Source organism: Leptidea sinapis, chromosome 29 (assembly GCF_905404315.1).
Source record: "Leptidea sinapis chromosome 29, ilLepSina1.1, whole genome shotgun sequence".
Taxonomy (NCBI): Eukaryota; Metazoa; Arthropoda; class Insecta; order Lepidoptera; family Pieridae; genus Leptidea; species Leptidea sinapis.
The window spans coordinates 8,920,615-8,934,394 of record NC_066293.1 but is presented as its reverse complement, the minus strand read 5'-3'; the positions used below and the strand labels follow the sequence as shown (position 1 = coordinate 8,934,394).

The following is a 13,780-nucleotide window of genomic DNA, read 5'->3' as shown; positions in this document are numbered from 1 at the left end:
TGCGCTTGTCACCTTGAGACATAAGATGTTAAGTCTCATTTGGCCAGTAATTTCACTAGCTACGGCGCCCTTCAGACCGAAACACAGTAATGTGTAAACATTCACGCTTCACGGCAGAAATAGGCGCCGTTGTGGTACCCATAATCTACCCGGCTTCCTGTGCAATGGCTCCCGCTGGTACATTACTTATTTAAAACTTCTCTTGAAAAAATAAAATCGATGGATATGTCAAAATAAAAAATAAAGCTTTGAACGTGTATTATTTCTTAAGTATCTCTTAACTAAACAATAATAGATATAGTCTGTGGTAATAAAATCGCCATCTTGATTTGTCATCTCGAAGGTATTCGCGCCATTTTCACTAAAGTTTTTTCCGATTAGATAATTATGAATCATCTTTATGTTTTTTATGTCGTTTATTTGTTCCTTCCTACAATCACATTTAGTTGTTTCCACCGCATCGAAATCTAGTGATCTGCAAGAAAAATAGATTAATCCATTAGTTCTTTGACATTTATAAAGAAAATATGTAAAAAATAATAGACCTAATATATACTAGTCAAAACAAAATAAGGGCCACCGCGTTTTTACAGTATTCTCATGAATTCTTGAGGTTTAAAGGTTGATCAATGTTTCAGTTGGATAAATTGATTGATTTTTATTGTAGACAGCATAAAATAATGATGCATTCCATTAAAAAAAGAAATTTTCTCCACTTTTTCTAAAAATTGACATTTTTGCAAAAAAAAAACATAAAATGTTTCTTGATTTATGACTTTCCTCAATATCTAGAATGCCGTCCTCGATTACTAATGCACTCTTGAAGCCTAGAAGGTACATTCTCCACCAGGTGAACCACTGTTTCTGGAGGAATTTTTTCCAAGCTTGATTTCAGAACGTTTATTAGCTGTCTTTCATTGTGCACGGGTTGGTTTGTGCTTCGAACACTGCATTTCAGTAAATCCCACATGTGTTTAATGGGATTTAGATCCGGACTGTTTGCAGGCCAGGCCAACACCTGTATACCAGCCTCCTCTAGGGCTTCTCTGGTGGCCCTAGCTGTATGAGCGCAAGCATTATCGTGCATCAGATGGAATCTTGCGCCGATTCTATGTGCATATGAGACCACATGGGGTCTTATGACCTCCTCGATGTAACGTTGAGCTGTTATTGTGCCTTCGTTTAGAATTACCAGCTCGGTTCTGCCTGACATAGAGATTCCTCCCCATACCATAACATTGGGGCCCCCAAATCTGTCACTTTCGTAGATGCAAGCATCCGAAAATCGCTCACCTTCACGCCTCCAGACCCTAATGCGACGGTCACCACTAAAAAATTTAACTTTGCACTCATCCGTAAACAATACAGTCCTCCAATCATTCATATCCCACGCCAGATGCTGCCTTGCGAATGATAATCGGTTTGCACGATGTGCACTTGTTAATGGTATCCGCACTACACGTCTCCTGGAGAACTGCTGGTCTTCGTGTAAACGATTTCTAATAGTTTGATCACTAACACGTGTACCGGTCGCCTGCTGCAAACGGTTTTGTAACGAACGGGCTGTTATACAGCGTTCTCTACGCGCAGTCAAACGCACGTAGCGGTCCTCCTGTGCTGTAGTTGCTCGAACTCTGCCAGATCCCCGTCTCCTGGTTAGTCTCCCAGTCTCTTGAAAACGATTCCAAGCATTCTGGATCGCTCGCCGGGAAAAACCCAGCTGCAACGCCACAGAACGCTGCGAATGGCCTTCTTGAAGCAATGTTACGGCCCTAGTTACGGTTGGCAAGTCCATATGACTTCGAATTCTCGGCATAACTTTTTTAAAATGTTAATTCAGCCACTAGTCAAACGAAACTTACAGTGTTCCTGAGAGAATCGTCAATTTGACTGAGTTGAAATCCATCTTAAAATCGGGTAGAATCAAGTGGTTGCAATAAATTATCTAAAACTACCCACTTCAAACAATTATGCGGGTGGAATGCTCAAAAAAAGTGTGTAAACAATAAGGTATCAGCTACTTGAGAATGCATAAAAAATAAATTATCGCTAGCGAGGCCAAAAAAATCAAGTGGCCCTTATTTTGTTTTGACTAGTATATAATAGACAAGTTGTAAGAACATGGAAATTCAAATTAGGATATGAAATCACTTATTGAAAGTTAAAAAGTACCTACCACACATTCAAAATTAGTGCTTCAGACCTGAGAAGAAAGTAAGCAACTCAGCGGGATTGTTTTAAATACAATTTCATTACAATATAATTTTTAAGTAATTTTAAGAACCCGAGGAGGCTCGCTCAATTCCCAATCTGTGGTATCGTTAAGAAAGTCATTAAGTAATAGTAATTTTAACCACATATACGTCATTTAACAATTCTTTTGAATTTCGTCTCACATAATATCTATACATATAATGTGTAACCTAACCTTAAGCTGACCCGACGTTTCGTGGCCTTTACATGAGCACGTTTTCAGGGGGACTGCGGTTGTGATACCAAATAAGCTCCGAGGCAAAAAAAATGGCGCTTAACTTCAAAATGACAACAGTTCAGGAAAAGGTTAATTACGTAAATACCTTATTTTAAAAACACAGTTACAATCACACGCGTTTCAATCCCTAAAAATGATTTTATTCTCAAATGTATCATATATCTATGTAGTAATGATATATTTATGTAACATTTTCATTCCCCACCCTTCTTTTGTTTTATGTTCTTACACTTAATTAGCAGTGACGTTGCAGATACTATCATTCCCTGACTTAATAAACAATTGGGCTATAATTGGAATACTTTTATTTGGTGATTATTGAAATATATGCCCAAACCTGACGTCACTTAAATGGATGCTATTCGTCATCTTATCGCGCGGGAATTATACAAGGCGTTTAATAAATAGAACAAAATACTACTGGCACTCACGGACGTGTAAAAAAATAAGGACTCCGTGTCACCTTACATAACAGTGAGGCACCAAAACAAACCGCCGGTAAACGTGTATATACATAGACCCACGCATACACTTACACTAATACAAGCCGATTGGCCGCCATTATGAGATTTGCCATCGTCTGTGACAGATCAGTTAGCGTCGCAATAAAATATTTTAAAAATGCCGTCGTGCGTTGTGAAAAAGTGTAAAAACAATACGATAAAAGTTTTTGTGGATATATGATTATTTAAGGGAGAAAAAATTGTGTAACTGGTATACCCCGTAACCGCACACACACTAGCATAAAGGTGCTTCACTTGCTAATATCACGGCGCGGAGTCCTTCTTTTTTTAATAGTCTGTGCTGGCACTATGCCAAAATACAGTAATAGAATTACTGTAACTTCATTCTAGAGCGCCTGAATCGACACACACACATACCACATTTCACCAGAGGGAGGATCCTTTGCACAGGAAGCCGAGTAGATTATGGGTACCATAACGGCGCCTATTTCTGCCGTGAAGCAGTGTAAGCACTACTGTGTTTCGGTCTGAAGGGCGCCGTAGCTAGTAAAATTACTGGGCAAATGAGACTTAACATCTTATGTCTCAAGGTGACGAGCGCAATTGTAGTGCCGCTCAGAATTTTTGGGTTTTTTAAGAATTCTGAGTGTCACTGCATTGTAATGGGTTGAGCGTATCAATTACCGTCAGCTGAACGTTCTGCTCGTCTCGTCCTTTATTTTCATTTAAAAAATAAGGTGTTCAATAAATAGAACAATATACTACTGGCATTATGCCACAATACAGTAATACAACTACTGTAACACACACATACACACAATTTACACGGCCGCAAAGCAGTTTGGGGAGACAAAACTATTAAGTGTCACAGGGATGGGACAGACGCCTTAAAGTGACGTTTTCAGAAGAATGTAGTGCCATCTGTTAGTTGGCCCGAAAATGAAAGCTTTGTCAGTTGTCACTCGCTTTGAAACCTTTCAACTTTTCTTTATTTGTGTCACTGCCCACTGGTCATAAAATGGCGGCTTGTTCTAGAGTTTGCGCCTATATGTAGCTCTCGTGTTCCATTTTGCATATTCACACTACTAAATCTATCCTTTATGTTCTATGTTGTGACAAAATTAAATAACTAACTCTACGCGCAATTTCAGCATGGTATAAAATTGCAATACCTACGTTAAAAAGTAGAGTTAGTTATATTTTAATTGCGTCACAACATTAAAAATGAATTTTATAATTTGGAGCTTTTAATAGTTATTTTCGGGGCCAATCTCCAGATGGCGCTAGTTTTCAAATAGACAGCTCATAATGCGTAGAGAGGGCTCTCTTTTCCCTGTATATTATTATACTCTTTGGTGTCACGCCGTACGCCGCCGAGACTGGTCGCTGTCCGAGTAAAATTAGCTGCGCCGTGCCGTCCGCGTCGTCAATCTTCTTGTATGTACCAACCCTAACGCTCCACCAAGACATAGATATACATTTCAAAGAGACTGCTGAGTTACGCTACTGTTCTATTACATGTTTTGTGACTATACTGCGTTATTTCTCACCGTTTGTCCATGCATCTTCTGAATTTCCGGACCCAATCATCGAAGTCTGTGAATAGTTCCTCTAAACTGCTTCGATAGTTTCTGGTAACCGTAGTATCTGAAATAATTTTTATACGTTATAAGCAGTATTTATATAGAAGTTTTATAAAATATATTTATTACAAGAATTCCGATGCTTAAAAGGAAAAAAATGTCATCGCTTAGAGCATAATTCGAATTCAAATATTTTTCTTCAAAATCACTTTTAGAACGTCAAAAACTTCCACCCATTCAAAATAGACTGCCTCGTACCTGAGAAGAACGGGCGCAAGAAACTCAGCGGGCTTTTTAAATAAATACTAGCTGCCCCGACAGACGTTGTACTGTAGATAATAAAGAAAATACTGTTATATAGAAATTTGCCAATAATATTTCAAAACATCAAGAATTATTTCGTAAAAAATGCTTCTGTTATTATTAAATTATTTCACAGCGGAACTAACAAACAGTGCGTCACTAAATTCTCTCATAGAAAATATGTCCATACAAAACAAATATTGAAAATAAAAATAATTATGTATCCCAAATCGAAATAAAAACTATCTTATCTGTCAAGTTGGACCAAACTGCACTCCATGGAGTAATCCCCATTAGAATCCGTTCATTAGTAGAGTCCATCGCGGACAAACAACGTGTCACGTAATTTATATCTATGTATATATTAAGATATGCATAACAGTGTTATATCGTACAATAAACATTTATAATTAAAGGGGTGTCCGCTCCACTCTCGGTCTGTGGTATCATTAAGAAAATCATTTATGTTATAATAGCCTTTCCCACACAAACGTTTTTTAACAATTCTTTTAAAGTAACACATTTGTTTTGTACATTTTCTGGGATCATATTGTAAAAGCATATACATCGCTCAATAAACGACTTACTAACTCGACTTAACCGAGTAGTAGGCATATCAAGTTTATGTTTGTTCATTTGTTATGATTAGGAGGTCAAACGAGGATGGCAGTCATACTCGTTAAATTATAAATATGAAATATCTCCCCGTGTGCGCTGCAGCTAAATACAGACATCGTTAGTAAAACGCAGCAAGAATCAACACGCGTAAAATTGAAATGAAATGAAATTTCCTTGTTCATTTAAGTACACTTATGAAAGTCGGTCATAATGTCATCGGTGCAAGAGAATACTAGTAGACCTTGTTTTAAGAAGATTTTGCAAGAAACTCAGCAAGTTTTATTCTCCCTTTACAGTTCTCACATTATCCACCTAATTGTATCGTCTATATGTTCCTGAACTTTACAATACTTTTGCTTCATTAAAATTTCCTTAATATGAAGCTTAAATGTCTATTGGAAGAATTGTTTGTCTATAGTTTTGTCGATTGTTTATTGTTAGTCCATGAGAGTAGGTAGTAGCAAAAAGGAAGAACGCTTTGATACATAAAATGGGTTTATGTATATGGTAGAAATGACATCAAAAAGAATTCTAAAGGAATCAATTTGAAGAAAATAAATGCCTTTTATGCCTTTTTATGGCATTAATACGTGCCAATAAGCCTGCTCATAGGGCGCTTTTTTTTAAAGGTTCCCATCTCGTATCGTCCCGAAAACACCGCACAAGGAAGCTCATTTCACAGCTATGTAGTACGTCGCGTTGAGTTTTCTTCTCACCCCCTGTGTGAGGGCGGAAGTAGGGTGTCAGGGCGGAGCCCTATACCCTGGCACTTCTTCTCCCAAGACGTTGGGAGAGTCATTGGGTATGTTTGGGGTCGTCGCTACTTTCTGGGGGCACAACGATATTTTTTTTTGTATGTAGTACGTAGAAGAAAGTTTCCTTATAAGCCGCACTGTGGACGACCGCCACACATCCAAATGGTGGGGATGATATCCTAATTCGAGGCATGTCGTGCGAAGGTGGAATTCATGAATGATTTGGTTGATTTGATTGATGTAATATATATTATTTTAATTTAACTAGGGAAAATGTCCATTTGTGACTTTTCAACACTTCCGTCAATTCGTAAAGCGGCTAAGTAATTAGGTGTATGTTGAGGTGTCGTATATGTGTGCGCTGTTTCACGTCCGCCCTTCTAATACATACTAAATCACTACTATCATGTTTAATGTACGAAGAACGCCACACATCCAGATGGTGGGGATAATATCCTAATTTATGGCGTGTCGTGCGAAGGTGGAATTCGGCAACCGGAATCAAGTCAAACAGCTCTTCGGAACAGTCCCCACGATAAATGCGGTAGAAAACACACAATCAAACGACGTTACTATACAACGCCAAGTGATCTAGCCGTTCACACAGCACTGGGTCCCCATCAATTCGAGCAGCTCTGCGTTGCACGCGGTCAAATGAATCAAGCTGATAGTGACAGAGGTGACAACAATACGCCATATGTGGCTTTGCAAGAGTAAATACGTATCAACTGTATAACAAATTGATGTAACAATTTCTGCATATCATGTTATCAGTCACATCGAAGCCAGTTCATCGACCTTAATATCAATTGCAATTAATTATTTATTCGTTTTTCGGGTTCCGTACCTCAAAAGGGAGAAACGGAACCCTTAAAGAATCGCTTTGTTGTCCGTCAAGATTATCTCGAGAACGCGTGCAGGTATCGAGTTGGAATTAAAATGAATTACCTACTCTAGTCTAATTGATTCCTTTACAATTCTATTTGATGTCAGTTCTTTTTTTTTATGGAATAGAGGACAAACGAGCGTACGGGTCTCTTGCAACACCAGAGGAATCACAAGAGCGTTGCCGGCCTTTAAGGAAGGTGTACGCGCTTTTTTTGAAGGTAGCCATGTCGTATCGTCCCGGAAACACCGCACAAAGAAGCTCATTCCACAGCTTAGTAGTACGTGGAAGAAAGCTCCTTGAAAACCGTAAAATATCCGTTAAAACACAGAACAGTAACAATGAAACCACTAATATTAAAACGCGTTCTAATTTGACAGGAGACTAATGGACACTAAATTGTTTTACAACGATTTCATGGTCTTCACCTATTCTCTCTCTCACACCTGGGTTTTAATGTTATGATAGTTATCTCACTTTCACACAGGGTTCGTCTATTACATATTATAAAATAAGTTTATAGTTAAAACACTACCACAGCTTTGGAAATAAATGGCGTTCTGAGAGAGAATCGGTGCAGAAAACTCATCCAGCATTCCTTTTTGCGTTCTTTTAAAAAAAAATACAATATTGTATGTACTCATACTGTTATTGCTATAAAATAATCATAATCTAGTCCCAGGCTGTCCGATCACTAAGATATTCAGCGGTGGAGTAGGGGGATTTACAATAGAGCCATTTTTAATAAAATATTTAAATTTATTTATAGATAATGCCTGAACAGTAGCTGGGGCTGTATTACAAAAGTGTATACATTTACCCTTAAAGCTATTATGTATCTTATGAAGCCTACTAAAATTAGTTACAAGCAATCCCTTATTTCTCGTGTTATAATAATGAAAATCACTATTAAGAGCAAAAAAGTGACGATTTTTGTAAACGTATATTAAATTTTCATAAATGTACTGACAATGAACAGTTACATATTTATTTCTGTAAATTTTTCTTTGAGAGACTGCCTAAAACCAAGCTGATATATAGCACAAACAGCTCTCTTTTACAGAGCAAACACTATATCAATGTCAGGAGCATGATGTTGCTGCGAAAATAACTAAAGTACACTAATCTAGCAGCAACATTCGTTTACTCTCTAATCTTTATAAGGCGGTATTAGGTTTCTAGCCAAATTATTTTTATGTCGTTCAACTCTTGTTTATAGGCCACAGAAGACTTTTATATTTCTTCTTTAATTGTTGGTATTTCCAGATAATCATGCACTTCCGTGTATGAACCATGGCGCATTGCTCAATTTACGCAACTTTATAACACTTATATTTATAAATCCAGTGTCCTGATGTTTGTTTCCAGTGAACTACTAAGCTAGTGAACTGATTTTAATGAAGTGCAGTTTAGTCCATCCAACTTAAGAGATAGGATAGTTTTATTTTGATTTGGGACCCATAATTATTTTTATTTCCAATATTTCTTTTGTATGGACATATTTTCTATTAGATAATTTATTGACACAAAACCATGACAGTTCTGTGAATCAATTTCATTAAAACAACAGGGAGCATATTTTACAAAATAATTCTTGATGTTATGAAATATTATTGACAAATTCATAATAAAACAGTTTTTTATTTATTACTAGCTGACCCAGCAAATGTGGTATTGCCATCTATAGTAATAAAAAAAAACAATAATTAAAATTTTTGGGGTATAAAAAATAGATGACCGATTCTCAGATATATCAAATACTAATATTGTACATAAAATTTATCGTCCTACAATAATTATTTAAATAATAATTGATCGATTGCCATCTTGCAACCCTATTTTGGATCTGTGGATCGAACTGAATAATTATAAAATTCGCGATACAAAAATAGGTGTTGATCGTAGACGGGTGAAAATTTGAAGTGGTATGTATTTTTTAATGCTGAATTTATTATTATTATATATTATATATTATTATAATAAAGTAAAAAAAAAGTCAATTAAAAAAATTAGGGGTGGGTGATCATTTAGGGGTATTAAAAATAGATGTTGGCCGATTCTTAGACCTACCCGATAATTTTCAAACAAATTGCTGTGTATATCGGGATAACACGAGAATTTTATACATAAGATATACAGATATATACCAGCTTCATGGGCACCTAACCTGCCGGCATCGTTCTTAATGATACTTACAATTTATACAATTTATAATTAATTAATTTTATTAGATTACTTAACTTTTATTTCATTATCTATCTATATACATATATAAAAATGAATTGCTGTTCGTTAGTCTCGCCAAAACTCGAGAACGGCTGGACCGATTTGGCTAATTTTGATCTTGAATTATTTGTGGAAGTGCAGGGTTTAAATGGTGAATAAATAGGAAAATGCTCGGAATTAAATAAAAACAACAAATTTGTTTTTCTTTGATGCGTCCCCCGTTATTCAGAAACCAAATTGAAAGAATAGTTTGAAATGAATAACTAATTAGAATCTTTGTATCTGTCTAACCCTTCAGGAGTTAAAAAAACAAACTTAATTTTAGCTACCTATCGTTGATAGATTAACTATAGTTGATGATGATACTATGATGGCAATACAACGTTTGCTGGGTCAGCTAGTTTTTTATATAAATAGTGTTATTAATTATTAAGTCACATGTAAGTAATTTTATCTACACCCATGCTTTAAATCCTCTATTAAAGATTCTGAAACAGTTAGCTTATTGCCAACATTAAAACACCCAATGTTCTAATAACCATTACATCACCCAAAAGAGTGTTGTAATGTTGTACTGAATTTCATAACAACACTCCTATGTTTTTTTTTATCCCTTCATGCGCAAAGAGTTTCAACATACAGCCACATTCTTATTGCTCGATGCGTGGTATCTGTATGAATTTCAAAAAAAGAACATTTTCGTTTACGCGCGCTCCACACTCCCAGAACGTCGTTTTTCTTCGATATTTTTGAGCGATTCCTTTTAAACGCTGCAAAACATTATATTCGAGTGAATTTTAATTATTGCACTATACAAAATGTAAATAACTACTAAAATAAATAATTGTTTCATTAATACTCAGTTTATTTGTATATAATCAGTAATGAATGATATTAGGTTAATACTAGGACTGGTGTTTTAACTTTTAATGTTAGCAGTAAGCTAACTGTTCCAGAATCTTTTAGAGGATTCATATTCTGGGTGTAGATACAGTCTTGTATGCAACTGTTGATGATTAGGTATTAAAACACTCATGTGATACTATTATCATACTCGACTTCGCCTCGTGTGATAAATCCACATTCGTGTTTTAATACCCCTTATTACACAACACAAATAACTATGAAATAAATAGTAGACATACAGAAGAACGTCTGTCAGTCAGCTAGTAACATATATATATTCTTCCGGCAGAGTCGGTTTGCTAATACAAGTTGTATTACTGTGTAGCAATACTTGTTCGTTCGTAATCATAACATTATCTAATACATTGTGAAATGTATTACGCGGCTGTTTCCTTATTTGTTAATGTTTGAAGACAGATAGAATGTATAACATACAAACGGACATTACATCCTATATGTATGTTAATAAAACGAAAACTTTTTATGCCTAAATTAGTATATCTTTTGTTGGGCGATGAATATGTTCCCACAACATGTGTTCAGAATGTATTCGTTCATAACGCTTTAATCAATATTATCCAAAATGTTTACACTTTTACTTGATAGATGGTGTTGTATTTTATTGTATTGACTTTGCATCGCGCTATAACTATTTTCTACGAAAGAGTGTGTAAGACTGTTTAAGTGTAATAAAATTGTGTGATGTGTTGTTTTCCCACAAGCACACAGCCGGTCTGGGGTTCTAGTCTCCTTAGGAGACGCCACGCTACTGTTGTTGCGTAGTCTTTGCGGCCTCCACGGCCCATGTCCTACTTCGCTGTGAAAGCCCAGGGCTGCTAACAGCTCAGAGGAGGTTATAGTAGGTATGGGGTGTCCGCTTACGCGGACACTCGAGTCCGACATATTACGCCCCGGAAATGTCGTATCGTCCCGGAAACACCGCACAAGGAAGCTCATTCCGCAGCTTTGTAGTACGTGGAAGAACGCTCCTAGGAAACCGCACTGTGGAGGACCGCCATACATCCAGATGGTGGGGATGATATCCGTGTTGTGCGAAGGTGGAATTCGGCGGAAGGAATCAGGTTAAACAACTCTTCGGAACACTCCCCGTGTGAGACACAGACATTAGAAGACACACAATGAAGCGACGTCTCTACGCAACGCCAAGTGATCCAGCCGTTCACAGAGCACTGGGTCGTGCCCCGACAGTTCGAGCTGCTCTGCGTTTCACTCGGTCAAATGGAACTGTCAATACAATGATAATTTTGAAGTTTACCGAATGTCAAGTAGCCTTACAAATAAACGCGGGAAATGTTATACGTCTGAATAACCCAATCATAAACAAAATGTTAATTTATAAACATTTATACCAAGTTCATTTGTAAAGTCGTAAGAGTCTAACGGCCGTTCCCAATATTCAGTCTATCTCCTACTTGAGATAAAAATCGTAACTATCGTTGATTTTTCTGTCCCAATAAACTTATCGACGGTAACTCACCTTATCGGTTTACCGTACATGCTGTGTGTCAATGGGAGGACGTATAGCTTACCAGAGATAGAAGTTTGTATGGAAATTGCAATTCACGCGTCCCAATATAAGGCGATAAGAATGACTTATCGGGTATATTGGGACAGCTTCAGATTATTGATAGCTAAGTTATTACTGATAGTAGAAGGTAGTAATTTATCTCTATCTGAAGATAGTATATAACAGCCGTAACAGTGCCATGCTTAGAATAACTCTTTACTATGTTTATAATATTGTTTCTGTTTATTGTATACCGTGTTGTAACCCTTACTATGAAATAAATAAAAAACAAAATCTATATCTTGGAAAAAAACATTCAAAATATTCGACAGACACTTTTAGTAGGATTCTTAGCTTAGTGGCCAGTCACCATAAAAAAAAAACAAACAATTACTTTCTAACAAAGACTATTCTATTCCATGTTCCATTGTCTTACTTGAACTAACAATAAAATATTCAAAATAATATAATTATTTATTGCATAAATGCGTGATAACAATAATTATTGTTTTAATTGTTACGTTTATATCGCATTTAATTACTAAGTCTATTACTTTTACTACATTTATAATTACACTTTATAATGTGAAATTAATTTACCTGCATATAACTCCATGTCACAAATATAACAATTAAACACGTTAATATCACAAGAAGCCCGCTAGTGCGAGCGTTTGTAAACAAACTGACGAGACAATGAAATAAACTTCAATCATTACGCGCTAGTGATGCGCGCAATGTCGATAAGTTGAAAATTATTTTATAGTTTGTATGAGCGGGCGTTCGCGACTTTTCCGCGTAGGATTTGGCGCGTTATTTCAATTATTGATTCCCTTGGGAGCGTTGAAATATACGTTTTTCGCGATATAAACGTCCGTATCTTTTTTTACGTTATTATTATACTCTTTATTATAATTTTATCTTATTTTCTACATAAATACACAAATATAAATATAAAACATAGAGACCCGCCGGCGTTGGTTCACAACGATTCCGCCGGTGGTTAGGGCGACAGACTGAGGAACTTCCGCACGATGCACGATACGACATGGGTACCTTCAAAAAAAGCGCGTACACCTTCCTTAAAGGCCGGCAACGCTCTTGTGATTCCTCTGGTGTTGCAAGAGAATGTGGGCGGCGGTGATCACTTAACACCAGGTGACCCGTACGCTCGTTTGTCCTCCTATTCCATAAAATAAAAAAAAAAAAAAAAAAAAAACGATGCGTGCCGTTCCCAAAACAGCTGCTTTCTGTAAGTGACCGTTAATCCAGTTATTAAGCGAGAGCCTCTTGAGATGATGGTCGAGGCTCTTTGCTATAAGACCGTTTACGGAAACGACTATTGGAACAATTGTTTAATCAACATCCCACATGTCAGTAACCTTGTGTGCTAGGTATAGGTACTTCGACAATTTGTCTATTTCAGCTTTCTTTCTTTATTATTATTATAATTAGGCTATTAAAATGCACTTAAATTCTTTGATCTATTCCTGCTTCCGCTAGCGCGCCTGCCCTCATCTCGGAAAGGTGTACCATACTGTGCCGGGATTTAAATGATATCCGGAAGACCTATTATTACTTTTAAGAGGCGTAGGATCCTCAGAGAGATTGGGAAGGGCACCTCCATTTCTTTGAGTGAAGATATTTTAAGACACCCCAGCCTGATTCTGGCAATCACTTCGCATTCCAGAAGGATGTGTATGGTGTCTTCAGCGATTTCGTTTTTTACGTTTACTTAGAAGAGTGATTGACAGCTTCAAGAGAAAGTAGACTTTAGTATATCGTTTTAATTTCAACTCGATACCTCCACGCGTGCCCGAGATAAAGGGACATACGGACATACGGTTGTGCTTTTTCCTTTTGAGGTACGGAGTATTAATAAAATATGTGGTCATCATTTTTCAGCGTGTATTCTTAAATTTTATCGTATAATAACCGTCATTTTTTAATACTGGAACGGACCCTAGTCTTCTCGATATTTTCGTACGGCGCTGGGACTTGGACACTGAAAGCTGCAGAC

The 13,780-nt window shown here is 36.7% G+C and overlaps 1 long non-coding RNA gene across 1 annotated transcript; it reads right to left on the bottom strand.

Annotated features, from left to right (window-relative positions):
- Positions 1-241: 241 nt before the first annotated feature.
- On the bottom strand, positions 242-12,488 carry LOC126973339 (uncharacterized). The gene is made up of 3 exons (XR_007731334.1): positions 12,361-12,488; positions 4,506-4,602; positions 242-475 (listed from the first exon to the last, which is right to left on the bottom strand). It is a non-coding gene; the product is annotated as an uncharacterized LOC126973339 (long non-coding RNA).
- Between the last annotated feature and the right edge of the window lie 1,292 nt (positions 12,489-13,780).